At 49.6% G+C, this 14,317-nt stretch overlaps 20 non-coding genes and 2 pseudogenes across 20 annotated transcripts; 7 read left to right on the forward strand and 15 right to left on the reverse strand.

The window, feature by feature from the left end:
• The first annotated feature begins 526 nt into the window (after positions 1-526).
• On the forward strand, positions 527-690 carry LOC134995039 (U1 spliceosomal RNA). Its single transcript, XR_010197936.1, has one exon. It is a non-coding gene; the product is annotated as a U1 spliceosomal RNA (small nuclear RNA).
• Positions 691-842: 152 nt separating this feature from the next.
• Positions 843-1,005, forward strand: LOC134995049 (U1 spliceosomal RNA). The gene has a single exon (XR_010197946.1). It is a non-coding gene; the product is annotated as a U1 spliceosomal RNA (small nuclear RNA).
• Positions 1,006-1,679: 674 nt separating this feature from the next.
• Positions 1,680-1,843, forward strand: LOC134995038 (U1 spliceosomal RNA). The gene has a single exon (XR_010197935.1). It is a non-coding gene; the product is annotated as a U1 spliceosomal RNA (small nuclear RNA).
• A 142-nt stretch (positions 1,844-1,985) lies between these two features.
• On the forward strand, positions 1,986-2,148 carry LOC134995043 (U1 spliceosomal RNA). Its single transcript, XR_010197940.1, has one exon. It is a non-coding gene; the product is annotated as a U1 spliceosomal RNA (small nuclear RNA).
• A 674-nt stretch (positions 2,149-2,822) lies between these two features.
• Positions 2,823-2,986, forward strand: LOC134995031 (U1 spliceosomal RNA). The gene has a single exon (XR_010197928.1). It is a non-coding gene; the product is annotated as a U1 spliceosomal RNA (small nuclear RNA).
• A 152-nt stretch (positions 2,987-3,138) lies between these two features.
• On the forward strand, positions 3,139-3,301 carry LOC134995046 (U1 spliceosomal RNA). Its single transcript, XR_010197943.1, has one exon. It is a non-coding gene; the product is annotated as a U1 spliceosomal RNA (small nuclear RNA).
• An 828-nt stretch (positions 3,302-4,129) lies between these two features.
• Positions 4,130-4,292, reverse strand: LOC134995048 (U1 spliceosomal RNA). The gene has a single exon (XR_010197945.1). It is a non-coding gene; the product is annotated as a U1 spliceosomal RNA (small nuclear RNA).
• A 468-nt stretch (positions 4,293-4,760) lies between these two features.
• LOC134995050 (U1 spliceosomal RNA) lies at positions 4,761-4,923 on the forward strand. The gene has a single exon (XR_010197947.1). It is a non-coding gene; the product is annotated as a U1 spliceosomal RNA (small nuclear RNA).
• Positions 4,924-5,778: 855 nt separating this feature from the next.
• Positions 5,779-5,914, reverse strand: LOC134995055 (U1 spliceosomal RNA; annotated as a pseudogene).
• A 152-nt stretch (positions 5,915-6,066) lies between these two features.
• Positions 6,067-6,230, reverse strand: LOC134995064 (U1 spliceosomal RNA). The gene has a single exon (XR_010197955.1). It is a non-coding gene; the product is annotated as a U1 spliceosomal RNA (small nuclear RNA).
• A 674-nt stretch (positions 6,231-6,904) lies between these two features.
• LOC134995056 (U1 spliceosomal RNA) lies at positions 6,905-7,067 on the reverse strand. The gene has a single exon (XR_010197950.1). It is a non-coding gene; the product is annotated as a U1 spliceosomal RNA (small nuclear RNA).
• A 152-nt stretch (positions 7,068-7,219) lies between these two features.
• LOC134995032 (U1 spliceosomal RNA) lies at positions 7,220-7,383 on the reverse strand. The gene has a single exon (XR_010197929.1). It is a non-coding gene; the product is annotated as a U1 spliceosomal RNA (small nuclear RNA).
• A 674-nt stretch (positions 7,384-8,057) lies between these two features.
• On the reverse strand, positions 8,058-8,220 carry LOC134995041 (U1 spliceosomal RNA). Its single transcript, XR_010197938.1, has one exon. It is a non-coding gene; the product is annotated as a U1 spliceosomal RNA (small nuclear RNA).
• A 151-nt stretch (positions 8,221-8,371) lies between these two features.
• Positions 8,372-8,535, reverse strand: LOC134995037 (U1 spliceosomal RNA). Its single transcript, XR_010197934.1, has one exon. It is a non-coding gene; the product is annotated as a U1 spliceosomal RNA (small nuclear RNA).
• A 674-nt stretch (positions 8,536-9,209) lies between these two features.
• LOC134995051 (U1 spliceosomal RNA) lies at positions 9,210-9,372 on the reverse strand. The gene has a single exon (XR_010197948.1). It is a non-coding gene; the product is annotated as a U1 spliceosomal RNA (small nuclear RNA).
• Positions 9,373-9,524: 152 nt separating this feature from the next.
• Positions 9,525-9,688, reverse strand: LOC134995040 (U1 spliceosomal RNA). Its single transcript, XR_010197937.1, has one exon. It is a non-coding gene; the product is annotated as a U1 spliceosomal RNA (small nuclear RNA).
• A 701-nt stretch (positions 9,689-10,389) lies between these two features.
• Positions 10,390-10,525, reverse strand: LOC134995052 (U1 spliceosomal RNA; annotated as a pseudogene).
• Positions 10,526-10,677: 152 nt separating this feature from the next.
• Positions 10,678-10,841, reverse strand: LOC134995042 (U1 spliceosomal RNA). The gene has a single exon (XR_010197939.1). It is a non-coding gene; the product is annotated as a U1 spliceosomal RNA (small nuclear RNA).
• A 674-nt stretch (positions 10,842-11,515) lies between these two features.
• On the reverse strand, positions 11,516-11,678 carry LOC134995045 (U1 spliceosomal RNA). The gene has a single exon (XR_010197942.1). It is a non-coding gene; the product is annotated as a U1 spliceosomal RNA (small nuclear RNA).
• Positions 11,679-11,830: 152 nt separating this feature from the next.
• On the reverse strand, positions 11,831-11,994 carry LOC134995033 (U1 spliceosomal RNA). The gene has a single exon (XR_010197930.1). It is a non-coding gene; the product is annotated as a U1 spliceosomal RNA (small nuclear RNA).
• A 674-nt stretch (positions 11,995-12,668) lies between these two features.
• Positions 12,669-12,831, reverse strand: LOC134995044 (U1 spliceosomal RNA). The gene has a single exon (XR_010197941.1). It is a non-coding gene; the product is annotated as a U1 spliceosomal RNA (small nuclear RNA).
• Positions 12,832-12,983: 152 nt separating this feature from the next.
• LOC134995068 (U1 spliceosomal RNA) lies at positions 12,984-13,147 on the reverse strand. Its single transcript, XR_010197959.1, has one exon. It is a non-coding gene; the product is annotated as a U1 spliceosomal RNA (small nuclear RNA).
• Between the last annotated feature and the right edge of the window lie 1,170 nt (positions 13,148-14,317).

Raw genomic sequence — 14,317 nt, forward strand, 5'->3', positions numbered from 1 at the left:
CAGGTAGTGCTGCAGGGCCCAGACCCTTTTACTTGCCTTACAGAGCAGCTCTGGAGCTGTTACAGTGCCCAGCTGCTGCAAGAAATCAGCTTGAATGCTTCAGGGGCTGGGGCATAGCCAACATGAGCCCCACACCAAAGGAGGGTGGAGGTGTTTAATGCAAACTAGGGGTCAGCCAAGCGCCGCAAAAGGCCACCATGCCCTGCACGCCCCTTTTCTCTTTTCATATGCAGACGAGGGTTGAAGCCAACTTTGACCCACTGCTTGGATGACATCACCATATGCAAATCCATCTGCGGCAGGCCTTCCCCCAGGAATGCTTGCACTAGTTGTTGCATTTGGTTTGTTGTTTGGGGGTGCTTCAGTATTAGGCAGCCTTCTGCCCTCCCATGTTCATCTGAAAATATATGTTCTCCCTGCAGTTGTTGTCCCAAGATGAGAGTTCCCTTGTGCTGCCTCAGTTGAATCTCCTTTACTTGACAGAGATGTGCATGAGCAGCGGCCCTCCCCAGCCCTATTCCAAATCATACTTATTTTGCATAGGAGATACCATGGTCATGAAGATTTTTCTCCCAGGGTGAGGTTCATTCATTGCATTTTGGGTATGCTGACCCCTGTGATTTCCCCAAATGTGGGAAACTTGACTGCATTATTTGTGGTAGTGGGAGACTGTGTTTGTGCTTTCCTCTGGTCAGCTCTGGTAAAAGTCAGATTTCTTTGTCTCAGATTTTCCTTTAGCCTTGTTCTTCTTTCGAGAGTTCCCTTGTGCTGCCTCAGTTGGATCTCCTTCACTTTACAGGGGGGTACCCGAGCAGCGACCCTCCCCAGCTCTAGCCCAACTCCTACTTACCTGCCAGGTGAGATACTATGATCATGAAGGTGCTTCTCCCAGGGCAAGGCTCACCCATTGTACTCTGGGTGTGCTGCTCCTGCGATTTCCCCAAATGTGGGAAACTTGACTGCATAATTTGTGTTTCCCCTGGTCGGCTCTCGTATAATTCAGATCTCTTTGTCTCAGGTCTCTCTCCAGCCTAGTTTGCTGTCTGTTTCCACTTCTCTTTTCTTCAGCCGCTCCCTTCTATACCCTTGTGCACTATCCTGACTTCTCCTCCCGTCTGCTTACTTTGTGCCTTCCAATGCACAATGCGAACTACAGGTAGTGCTGCAGGGCCCACACCCTTTTACTTGCCTTACAGAGCAGCTCTGGAGCTGTTGCAGTGCCAAGCTGCTGCAAGAAATCAGCTTGAATGCTTCAGGGGCTGGGGCATAGCCAACATGAGCCCCACACCGAAGAAGGGTGGAGGTGTTTAATGCAAACTAGGGGTCAGACAAGCGCAGCAAAAGGCCACCATGCCCTGCACGCCCCTTTTCTGTTTTCATATGCAGACGAGGGTTGAAGCCAACTTTGACCCACTGCTTGGATGACATCACCATATGCAAATCCATCTGCGGCAGGCCTTCCCCCAGGAATGCTTGCACTAGTTGTTGCATTTGGTTTGTTGTTTGGGGGTGCTTCAGTATTAGGCAGCCGTCTGCCCTCCCATGTTCATCTGAAAATATGTGTTCTCCCTGCAGTTGTTGTCCCTAGATGAGAGTTCCCTTGTGCTGCCTCAGTTGAATCTCCTTAACTTGACAGAGATGTGCCTGAGCAGCGGCCCTCCCCAGCTCTATCCCAAATCATACTTAATTTGCATAGGAGATACCATGGTCATGAAGATTATTCTCCCAGGGTGAGGTTCATTCATTGCATTCTGGGTATGCTGACCCCTGTGATTTCCCCAAATGTGGGAAACTCGACTGCTTTATTTGTGGTAGTGGGGGACTGTGTTTGTGTTTTCCTCTGGTCAGCTCTGGTAAAAGTCAGATTTCTTTGTTTCAGAGCCTTGTTCTTCTTTTGAGAGTTCCCTTGTGCTGCCTCAGTTGGATCTCCTTCACTTGACAGGGGGGTGCCCGAGCAGAGACCCTCCCCAGCTCTAGCCCAACTCCTACTTACCTGCCAGGTGAGATACTATGATCATGAAGGTGCTTCTCCCAGGGCAAGGCTCACCCATTGCACTCTGGGTGTGCTGCCCCTGCGATTTCCCCAAATGTGGGAAACTTGACTGCATAATTTGTGTTTCCCCTGGTCGGCTCTCGTATAATTCAGATCTCTTTGTCTCAGGTCTCTCTCCAGCCTAGTTTGCTGTCTGTTTCCACTTCTCTTTTCTTCAGCCGCTCCCTTCTATACCCTTGTGCACTATCCTGACTTCTCCTCCCGTCTGCTTACTTTGTGCCTTCCAATGCACAATGCAAACTACAGGTAGTGCTGCAGGGCCCACACCCTTTTACTTGCCTTACAGAGCAGCTCTGGAGCTGTTACAGTGCCCAGCTGCTGCAAGAAATCTGCTTGAATGCTTCAGGGGATGGGGCATGGCCAACATGAGCCCCACACCAAAGGAGGGTGGAGGTGTTTAATGCGAACTAGGGGTCATCCAAGCACCGCAAAAGGCCGCCATGCCCTGCACGCCCCTTTTCTCTTTTCATATGCAGATGAGGGTTGAAGCCAACTTTGACCCACTGCTTGTATGACATCACCGTATGCAAATCCGTCTTCTGCAGAACTTCCCCCAGGAATGCTTGCACTAGTTGTTGCATTTGGTTTGTTGTTTGGGGGTGCTTCAGTATTAGGCAGCCTTCTGCCCTCCCATGTTCATCTGAAAATATGTGTTCTCCCTGCAGTTGTTGTCCCCAGATGAGAGTTCCCTTGTGCTGCCTCAGTTAAATCTCCTTTACTTGACAGAGATGTGCATGAGCAGCGGCCCTCCCCAGCCCTATTCCAAATCATACTTATTTTGCATAGGAGATACCATGGTCATGAAGATTGTTCTCCCAGGGTGAGGTTCATTCATTGCATTTTGGGTATGCTGACCCCTGTGATTTCCCCAAATGTGGGAAACTCAACTGCATTATTTGTGGTAGTGGGGGACTGTGTTTGTGCTTTCCTCTGGTCAGCTCTGGTAAAAGTCAGATTTCTTTGTCTCAGATTTTCCTCTTGCCTTGTTCTTCTTTCGAGAGTTCCCTTGTGCTGCCTCAGTTGGATCTCCTTCACTTGACAGGGGGGTACCCGAGCAGCGACCCTCCCCAGCTCTAGCCCAACTCCTACTTACCTGCCAGGTGAGATACTATGATCATGAAGGTGCTTCTCCCAGGGCAAGGCTCACCCATTGCACTCTGGGTGTGCTGCTCCTGCGATTTCCCCAAATGTGGGAAACTTGACTGCATAATTTGTGTTTCCCCTGGTCGGCTCTCGTATAATTCAGATCTCTTTGTCTCAGGTCTCTCTCCAGCCTAGTTTGCTGTCTGTTTCCACTTCTCTTTTCTTCAGCCGCTCCCTTCTATACCCTTGTGCACTATCCTGACTTCTCCTCCCGTCTGCTTACTTTGTGCCTTCCAATGCACAATGCAAACTACAGGTAGTGCTGCAGGGCCCACACCCTTTTACTTGCCTTACAGAGCAGCTCTGGAGCTGTTAAAGTGCCCAGCTGCTGCAAGAAATCAGCTTGAATGCTTCAGGGGCTGGGGCATAGCCAACATGAGCCCCACACCGAAGGAGGGTGGAGGTGTTTAATGCAAACTAGGGGTCGGTCAAGCGCCGCAAAAGGCCACCATGCCCTGCACGCCCCTTTTCTGTTTTCATATGCAGACGAGGGTTGAAGCCAACTTTGACCCACTGCTTGGATGACATCACCATATGCAAATCCATCTGCGGCAGGCCTTCCCCCAGGAATGCTTGCACTAGTTGTTGCATTTGGTTTGTTGTTTGGGGGTGCTTCAGTATTAGTCAGCCTTCTGCTCCACCCTCCTTTGGTGTGGGGCTCATGTTGGCCATGTCCCATCCCCTGAAGCATTCAAGCAGATTTCTTGCAGCAGCTGGGCACTGTAACAGCTCCAGAGCTGCTCTGTAAGGCAAGTAAAAGGGTGTGGGCCCTGCAGCACTACCTGTAGTTTGCATTGTGCATTGGAAGGCACAAAGTAAGCAGACGGGAGGAGAAGTCAGGATAGTGCACAAGGGTATAGAAGGGAGCGGCTGAAGAAAAGAGAAGTGGAAACAGACAGCAAACTAGGCTGGAGAGAGATCTGAGACAAAGAGATCTGAATTATACGAGAGCCGACCAGGGGAAACACAAATTATGCAGTCAAGTTTCCCACATTTGGGGAAATCGCAGGGGCTGCACACCCAGAGTGCAATGGGTGAGCCTTGCCCTGGGAGAAGCACCTTCATGATCATAGTATCTCACCTGGCAGGTAAGTAGGAGTTGGGCTAGAGCTGGGGAGGGTCGCTGCTCGGGCACCCCCCTGTTAAGTGAAGGAGATCCAACTGAGGCAGCACAAGGGAACTCTCAAAAGAAGAACAAGGCTAGAGGAAGATCTGAAACAAAGAAATCTGACTTTTACCAGAGCTGACCAGAAGAAAACACAAACACAGTCCCCCACTACCACAAATAAAGCAGTCGAGTTTCCCACATTTGGGGAAATCACAGGGGTCAGCATACCCAAAATGCAATGAATGAACCTCACCTCGACTGCTTTATTTGTGGTAGTGGGGGACTGTGTTTGTGTTTTCTTCTGGTCAGCTCTGGTAAAAGTCAGATTTCTTTGTTTCAGATCTTCCTCTAGCCTTGTTCTTCTTTTGAGAGTTCCCTTGTGCTGCCTCAGTTGGATCTCCTTCACTTAACAGGGGGGTGCCCGAGCAGCGACCCTCCCCAGCTCTAGCCCAACTCATACTTACCTGCCAGGTGAGATACTATGATCATGAAGGTGCTTCTCCCAGGGCAAGGCTCATCCATTTCACTCTGGGTGTGCTGCCCCTGCGATTTCCCCAAATGTGGGAAACTTGACTGCATAATTTGTGTTTCCCCTGGTCGGCTATCGTATAATTCAGATCTCTTTGTCTCAGATCTCTCTCCAGCCTAGTTTGCTGTCTGTTTCCACTTCTCTTTTCTTCAGCCGCTCCCTTCTATACCCTTGTGCACTATCCTGACTTCTCCTCCCGTCTGCTTACTTTGTGCCTTCCAATGCACAATGCAAACTACAGGTAGTGCTGCAGGGCCCACACCCTTTTACTTGCCTTACAGAGCAGCTCTTGAGCTGTTACAGTGCCCAGCTGCTGCAAGAAATCTGCTTGAAAGCTTCAGGGGATGGGGCATGGCCAACATGAGCCCCACACCAAAGCAGGGTGCAGCAGAAGGCTGCCTAATACTGAAGCACCCCCAAACAACAAACCAAATGCAACAACTAGTGCAAGCATTCCTGGGGGAAGGCCTGCCGCAGATGGATTTGCATATGGTGATGTCATCCAAGCAGTGGGTCAAAGTTGGCTTCAACCCTCATCTGCATATGAAAACAGAAAAGGGGCGTGCAGGGCATGGTGGCCTTTTGCGGCGCTTGACTGACCCCTAGTTTGCATTAAACACCTCCACCCTCCTTCGGTGTGGGGCTGATGTTGGCTATGCCCCAGCCCCTGAAGCATTCAAGCTGATTTTTTGCAGCAGCTGGGCACTGTAACAGCTCCAGAGCTGCTCTGTAAGGCAAGTAAAAGGGTGTGGGCCCTGCAGCACTACCTGTAGTTTGCATTGTGCATTGGAAGGCACAAAGTAAGCAGACGGGAGGAGAAGTCAGGATAGTGCACAAGGGTATAGAAGGGAGCGGCTGAAGAAAAGAGAAGTGGAAACAGACAGCAAACTAGGCTGGAGAGAGACCTGAGACAAAGAGATCTGAATTATACGAGAGCCGACGAGGGGAAACACAAATTATGCAGTCAAGTTTCCCACATTTGGGGAAATCGCAGGAGCAGCACACCCAGAGTACAATGGGTGAGCCTTGCCCTGGGAGAAGCACCTTAATGATCATAGTATCTCACCTGGCAGGTAAGTAGGAGTTGGGCTAGAGCTGGGGAGGGTCGCTGCTCGGGTACCCCCCTGTAAAGTGAAGGAGATCCAACAAAGGCAGCACAAGGGAACTCTCGAAAGAAGAACAAGGCTAGAGGAAAATGTGAGACAAAGAAATCTGACTTTTACTAGAGCTGACCAGAGGAAAGCACAAACACAGTCCCCCACTACCACAAATAATGCAGTTGAGTTTCCCACATTTGGGGAAATCACAGGGGTCAGCATACCCAAAATGCAATGAATGAACCTCACCCTGGGAGAAAAATCTTCATGACCATGGTATCTCCTATGCAAAATAAGTATGATTTGGAATAGGGCTGGGGAGGGCCGCTGCTCATGCACATCTCTGTCAAGTAAAGGAGATTCAACTGAGGCAGCACAAGGGAACTCTCATCTGGGGACAACAACTGCAGGGAGAACATATATTTTCAGATGAACATGGGAGGGCAGAAAGCTGCCTAATACTGAAGCACCCCCAAACAACAAACCAAATGCAACAACTAGTGCAAGCATTCCTGGGGGAAGGCCTGCCGCAGATGGATTTGCATATGGTGATGTCATCCAAGCAGTGGGTCAAAGTTGGCTTCAACCCTCGTCTGCATATGAAAAGAGAAAAGGGGCGTGCAGGGCATGGTGGCCTTTTGCGGCACTTGGCTGACCCCTAGTTTGCATTAAACACCTCCACCCTCCTTTGGTGTGGGGCTCATGTTGGCTATGCCCCAGCCCCTGAAGCATTCAAGCTGATTTCTTGCAGCAGCTGGGCACTGTAACAGCTCCAGAGCTGCTCTGTAAGGCAAGTAAAAGGGTGTGGGCCCTGCAGCACTACCTGTAGTTCGCATTGTGCGTTGGAAGGCACAAAGTAAGCAGACAGGAGGAGAAGTCAGGATAGTGCGCAAGGGCATAGAAGGGAGCGGCTCAAGAAAAGAGAAGTGGAAACAGACAGCAAACTAGGCTGGAGAGAGACCTGAGACAAAGAGATCTGAATTATACGAGAGCCGACCAGGGGAAACACAAATTATGCAGTCAAGTTTCCCACATTTGGGGAAATCGCAGGAGCAGCACACCTAGAGTGCAATGGGTGAGCCTTGCCCTGGGAGAAGCACCTTCATGATCATAGTATCTCACCTGGCAGGTAAGTAGGAGTTGGGCTAGAGCTGGGGAGGATCGCTGCTCGGGTACCCCCCTGTAAACTGAAGGAGATCCAACTGAGGCAGCACAAGGGAACTCTCGAAAGAAGAACAAGGCTAGAGGAAAATCTGAGACAAAGAAATCTGACTTTTACCAGAGCTGACCAGAGGAAAGCACAAACACAGTCCCCCACTACCACAAATAATGCAGTCAAGTTTCCCACATTTGGGGAAATCACAGGGGTCAGCATACCCAAAATGCAATGAATGAACCTCACCCTGGGAGAACAATCTTCATGACCATGGTATCTCCTATGCAAAATAAGTATGATTTGGAATAGGGCTGGGGAGGGCCGCTGCTCATGCACATCTCTGTCAAGTAAAGGAGATTCAACTGAGGCAGCACAAGGGAACTCTCATCTGGGGACAACAACTGCAGGGAGAACACATATTTTCAGATGAACATGGGAGGGCAGAAGGCTGCCTAATACTGAAGCACCCCCAAACAACAAACCAAATGCAACAACTAGTGCAAGCATTCCTGGGGGAAGTTCTGCAGAAGACGGATTTGCATACGGTGATGTCATCCAAGCAGTGGGTCAAAGTTGGCTTCAACCCTCATCTGCATATGAAAAGAGAAAAGGAGCGTGCAGGGCATGGCGGCCTTTTGCGGTGCTTGGATGACCCCTAGTTCGCATTAAACACCTCCACCCTCCTTTGGTGTGGGGCTCATGTTGGCCATGCCCCATCCCCTGAAGCATTCAAGCTGATTTCTTGCAGCAGCTGGGCACTGTAACATCTCCAGAGCTGCTCTGTAAGGCAAGTAAAAGGGTGTGGGCCCTGCAGCACTACCTGTAGTTTGCATTGTGCATTGGAAGGCACAAAGTAAGCAGACGGGAGGAGAAGTCAGGATAGTGCACAAGGGTATAGAAGGGAGCGGCTGAAGAAAAGAGAAGTGGAAACAGACAGCAAACTAGGTTGGAGAGAGACCTGAGACAAAGAGATCTGAATTACACGAGAGCCGACCAGGGGAAACACAAATTATGCAGTCAAGTTTCCCACATTTGGGGAAATCGCAGGGGCAGCACACCCAGAGTGCAATGGGTGAGCCTTGCCCTGGGAGAAGCACCTTCATGATCATAGTATCTCACCTGGCAGGTAAGTAGGAGTTGGGCTAGAGCTGGGGAGGGTCTCTGCTTGGGCACCCCCCTGTCAAGTGAAGGAGATCCAACTGAGGCAGCACAAGGGAACTCTCAAAAGAAGAACAAGGCTAGAGGAAGATCTGAACAAAGAAATCTGACTTTTACCAGAGCTGACCAGAGGAAAACACAAACACAGTCCCCCACTACCACAAATAAAGCAGTCGAGTTTCCCACATTTGGGGAAATCACAGGGGTCAGCATACCCATAATGCAATGAATGAACCTCACCCTGGGAGAATAATCTTCATGACCATGGTATCTCCTATGCAAAATAAGTATGATTTGGGATAGAGCTGGGGAGGGCCGCTGCTCAGGCACATCTCTGTCAAGTAAAGGAGATTCAACTGAGGCAGCACAAGGGAACTCTCATCTGGGGACAACAACTGCAGGGAGAACACATATTTTCAGATGAACATGGGAGGGCAGAAGGCTGCCTAATACTGAAGCACCCCCAAACAACAAACCAAATGCAACAACTAGTGCAAGCATTCCTGGGGGAAGTTCTGCAGAAGACGGATTTGCATACGGTGATGTCATCCAAGCAGTGGGTCAAAGTTGGCTTCAACCCTCATCTGCATATGAAAAGAGAAAAGGGGCGTGCAGGGCATGGCGGCCTTTTGCGGTGCTTGGATGACCCCTAGTTCGCATTAAACACCTTCACCCTCCTTTGGTGTGGGGCTCATGTTGGCCATGCCCCATCCCCTGAAGCATTCAAGCTGATTTCTTGCAGCAGCTGGGCACTGTAACAGCTCCAGAGCTGCTCTGTAAGGCAAGTAAAAGGGTGTGGGCCCTGCAGCACTACCTGTAGTTTGCATTGTGCATTGGAAGGCACAAAGTAAGCAGACGGGAGGAGAAGTCAGGATAGTGCACAAGGGTATAGAAGGGAGCGGCTGAAGAAAAGAGAAGTGGAAACAGACAGCAAACTAGGCTGGAGAGAGACCTGAGACAAAGAGATCTGAATTATACGAGAGCCGACCAGGGGAAACACAAATTATGCAGTCAAGTTTCCCACATTTGGGGAAATCACAGGAGCAGCACACCCAGAGTACAATGGGTGAGCCTTGCCCTGGGAGAAGCACCTTCATGATCATAGTATCTCACCTGGCAGGTAAGTAGGAGTTGGGCTAGAGCTGGGGAGGGTCGCTGCTCGGGTACCCCCCTGTAAAGTGAAGGAGATCCAACTGAGGCAGCACAAGGGAACTCTCGAAAAAAGAACAAGGCTAAAGGAAAATCTGAGACAAAGAAATCTGACTTTTACCAGAGCTGACCAGAGGAAAGCACAAACACAGTCTCCCACTACCACAAATAATGCAGTCAAGTTTCCCACATTTGGGGAAATCACAGGGGTCAGCATACCCAAAATGCAATGAATGAACCTCACCCTGGGAGAAAAATCTTCATGACCATGGTATCTCCTATGCAAAATAAGTATGATTTGGAATAGGGCTGGGGAGGGCCGCTGCTCATGCACATCTCTGTCAAGTAAAGGAGATTCAACTGAGGCAGCACAAGGGAACTCTCATCTTGGGACAACAACTGCAGGGAGAACATATATTTTCAGATGAACATGGGAGGGCAGAAGGCTGCCTAATACTGAAGCACCCCCAAACAACAAACCAAATGCAACAACTAGTGCAAGCATTCCTGGGGGAAGGCCTGCCGCAGATGGATTTGCATATGGTGATGTCATCCAAGCAGTGGGTCAAAGTTGGCTTCAACCCTCGTCTGCATATGAAAAGAGAAAAGGGGCGTGCAGGGCATGGTGGCCTTTTGCGGCGCTTGGCTGACCCCTAGTTTGCATTAAACACCTCCACCCTCCTTTGGTGTGGGGCTCATGTTGGCTATGCCCCAGCCCCTGAAGCATTCAAGCTGATTTCTTGCAGCAGCTGGGCACTGTAACAGCTCCAGAGCTGCTCTGTAAGGCAAGTAAAAGGGTGTGGGCCCTGCAGCACTACCTGTAGTTTGCATTGTGCATTGGAAGGCACAAAGTAAGCAGACGGGAGGAGAAGTCAGGATAGTGCACAAGGGTATAGAAGGGAGCGGCTGAAGAAAAGAGAAGTGGAAACAGACAGCAAACTAGGCTGGAGAGAGACCTGAGACAAAGAGATCTGAATTATACGAGAGCCGACGAGGGGAAACACAAATTATGCAGTCAAGTTTCCCACATTTGGGGAAATCGCAGGAGCAGCACACCCAGAGTGCAATGGTTGAGCCTTGCCCTGGGAGAAGCACCTTCATGATCATAGTATCTCACCTGGCAGGTAAGTAGGAGTTGGGCTAGAGCTGGGGAGGGTCGCTGCTCGGGTTCCCCCCTGTGAAGTGAAGGAGATCCAACTGAGGCAGCACCAGGGAACTCTCGAAAGAAGAACAAGGCTAGAGGAAGATCTGAGACAAAGAAATCTGACTTTTACCAGAGCTGACCAGAGGAAAGCACAAACACAGTCCCCCACTACCACAAATAATGCAGTCGAGTTTCCCACATTTGGGAAAATCACAGGGGTCAGCATACCCAGAATGCAATGAATGAACCTCACCCTGGGAGAACAATCTTCATGACCATGGTATCTCCTATGCAAAATAAGTATGATTTGGGATAGGGCTGGTGAGGGCAGCTGCTCAGGCACATCTCTGTCAAGTAAAGGAGATTCAACTGAGGCAGCACAAGTGAACTCTCATCTGGGGACAACAACTGCAGGGAGACCACATCTTTTCAGATGAACATGGGAGGGCGGAAGGCTGCCTAATACTGAAGCACCATCAAATATCAAACCATATGCAACAACTAGTACAAGCACTCCTGGGGGAAGGTCTGCAGCAGACGGATTTGCATACGGTGATGTTATCCAAGCAGTGGGCCAAAGTTGACTGGAACCCTCATCTGCATATGAAAAGAGAAAAGGGGCATGCAGGGCATGGCGGCCTTTTGCAGTGCTTGGATGACCCCTAGTTCGCATTAAACACCTCCCCCCTCCTTTGGTGTGGGGCTCATGTTGGCCATGCCCCATCCCCTGAAGCATTCAAGCTGATTTCTCGCAGCAGCTGGGCACTGTAACAGCTCCAGAGCTGCTCTGTAAGGCAAGTAAAAGGGTGTGGGCCCTGCAGCACTACCTGTAGTTTGCATTGTGCATTGGAAGGCACAAAGTAAGCAGACGGGAGGAGAAGTCAGGATAGTGCACAAGGGTATAGAAGGGAGCGGCTGAAGAAAAGAGAAGTGGAAACAGACAGCAAACTAGGCTGGAGAGAGACCTGAGACAAATAGATCTGAATTATACGAGAGCCGACCAGGGGAAACACAAATTATGCAGTCAAGTTTCCCACATTTGGGGAAATCGCAGGGGCAGCACACCCAGAGTGCAATGGGTGAGCCTTGCCCTGGGAGAAGCACCTTCATGATCATAGTATCTCACCTGGCAGGTAAGTAGGAGTTGGGCTAGAGCTGGGGAGGGTCGCTGCTCGGGTACCCCCCTGTCAAGTGAAGGAGATCCAACTGAGGCAGCACAATGGAACTCTCGAAAGAAGAACAAGGCTAGAGGAAAATCTGAGACAAAGAAATCTGACTTTTACCAGAGCTGACCAGAGGAAAGCACAAACACAGTCCCCCACTACCACAAATAATGCAGTCAAGTTTCCCACATTTGGGGAAATCACAGGGGTCAGCATACCCAAAATGCAATGAATGAACCTCACCCTGGGAGAACAATCTTCATGACCATGGTATCTCCTATGCAAAATAAGTATGATTTGGAATAGGGCTGGGGAGGGCCGCTGCTCATGCACATCTCTGTCAAGTAAAGGAGATTCTACTGAGGCAGCACAAGGGAACTCTCATCTGGGGACAACAACTGCAGGGAGAACACATATTTTCAGATGAACATGGGAGGGCAGAAGGCTGCCTAATACTGAAGCACCCCCAAACAACAAACCAAATGCAACAACTAGTGCAAGCATTCCTGGGGGAAGTTCTGCAGAAGACGGATTTGCATACGGTGATGTCATCCAAGCAGTGGGTCAAAGTTGGCTTCAACCCTCATCTGCATATGAAAAGAGAAAAGGGGCGTGCAGGGCATGGCGGCCTTTTGCGGTGCTTGGATGACCCCTAGTTCGCATTAAACACCTCCACCCTCCTTTGGTGTGGGGCTCATGTTGGCCATGCCCCATCCCCTGAAGCATTCAAGCTGATTTCTTGCAGCAGCTGGGCACTGTAACAGCTCCAGAGCTGCTCTGTAAGGCAAGTAAAAGGGTGTGGGCCCTGCAGCACTACCTGTAGTTTGCATTGTGCATTGGAAGGCACAAAGTAAGCAGACGGGAGGAGAAGTCAGGATAGTGCACAAGGGTATAGAAGGGAGCGGTTGAAGAAAAGAGAAGTGGAAACAGACAGCAAACTAGGCTGGAGAGAGACCTGAGACAAAGAGATCTGAATTATACGAGAGCCGACCAGGGGAAACACAAATTATGCAGTCAAGTTTCCCACATTTGGGGAAATCGCAGGGGCAGCACACCCAGAGTGCAATGGGTGAGCCTTGCCCTGGGAGAAGCACCTTCATGATCATAGTATCTCACCTGGCAGGTAAGTAGGAGTTGGGCTAGAGCTGGGGAGGGTCGCTGTTCGGGCACCCCCCTGTCAAGTGAAAGAGATCCAACTGAGGCAGCACAAGGGAACTCTCGAAAGAAGAACAAGGCTAGAGGAAGATCTGAGACAAAGAAATCTGACTTTTACCAGAGCTGACCAGAGGAAAGCACAAACACAGTCCCCCACTACCACAAATAATGCAGTCGAGTTTCCCACATTTGGGAAAATCACAGGGGTCAGCATACCCAGAATGCAATGAATGAACCTCACCCTTGGAGAACAATCTTCATGACCATGGTATCTCCTATGCAAAATAAGTATGATTTGGGATAGGGCTGGTGAGGGCAGCTGCTCAGGCACATCTCTGTCAAGTAAAGGAGATTCAACTGAGGCAGCACAAGTGAACTCTCATCTGGGGACAACAACTGCAGGGAGACCACATCTTTTCAGATGAACATGGGAGGGCGGAAGGCTGCCTAATACTGAAGCACCATCAAATATCAAACCATATGCAACAACTAGTACAAGCACTCCTGGGGGAAGGTCTGCAGCAGACGGATTTGCATACGGTGATGTTATCCAAGCAGTGGGCCAAAGTTGACTGGAACCCTCATCTGCATATGAAAAGAGAAAAGGGGCATGCAGGGCATGGCGGCCTTTTGCAGTGCTTGGATGACCCCTAGTTCGCATTAAACACCTCCCCCCTCCTTTGGTGTGGGGCTCATGTTGGCCATGCCCCATCCCCTGAAGCATTCAAGCTGATTTCTTGCAGCAGCTGGGCACTGTAACAGCTCCAGAGCTGCTCTGTAAGGCAAGTAAAAGGGTGTGGGCCCTGCAGCACTACCTGTAGTTTGCATTCTAGTGTCTTTCGTTTGGGAGAAAAATGCAAAGGTACAATACAGCTTTTCCTTGCCGATATCTCTCTTTTGCAAAGAGCTAGGCATTGGAAAATTCAGGGCTATACCGTGTAGATGAAGCACTAACAGGAGGCTTTTAAATTTTCATTCTAGTGTCTTTCGTTTGGGAGAAAAATGCAAAGGTACAATACAGCTTTTCCTTGCCAATATCTCTCTTTTGCAAAGAGCTAGGCATTGGAAAATTCAGGGCTATAACGTGTAGATGAAGCACTAACAGGAGGCTTTAAAATTTTCATTCTAGTGTCTTTCGTTTGGGAGAAAAATGCAAAAGTACAATGCAGCTTTTCCTTGCCGATATCTCTCTTTTGCAAAGAGATAGGCATTGGAAAATTCAGGGCTATAACGTGTAGATGAAGCACTAATAGGAGGCTTTAAAATTTTCATTCTAGTGTCTTTCGTTTGGGAGAAAAAAGCAAAGGTACAATACAGCTTTTCCTTGCCGATATCTCTCTTTTGCAAAGAGATAGGCATTGGAAAATTCAGGGCTATAACGTGTAGATGAAGCACTAACAGGAGGCTTTAAAATTTTCATTCTAGTGTCTTTCGTTTGGGAGAAAAATGCAAAGGTACAATA

Source organism: Pseudophryne corroboree, unplaced genomic scaffold (genome assembly GCF_028390025.1).
Source record: "Pseudophryne corroboree isolate aPseCor3 unplaced genomic scaffold, aPseCor3.hap2 scaffold_1358, whole genome shotgun sequence".
In the NCBI taxonomy this organism is placed as follows: domain Eukaryota; kingdom Metazoa; phylum Chordata; class Amphibia; order Anura; family Myobatrachidae; genus Pseudophryne; species Pseudophryne corroboree.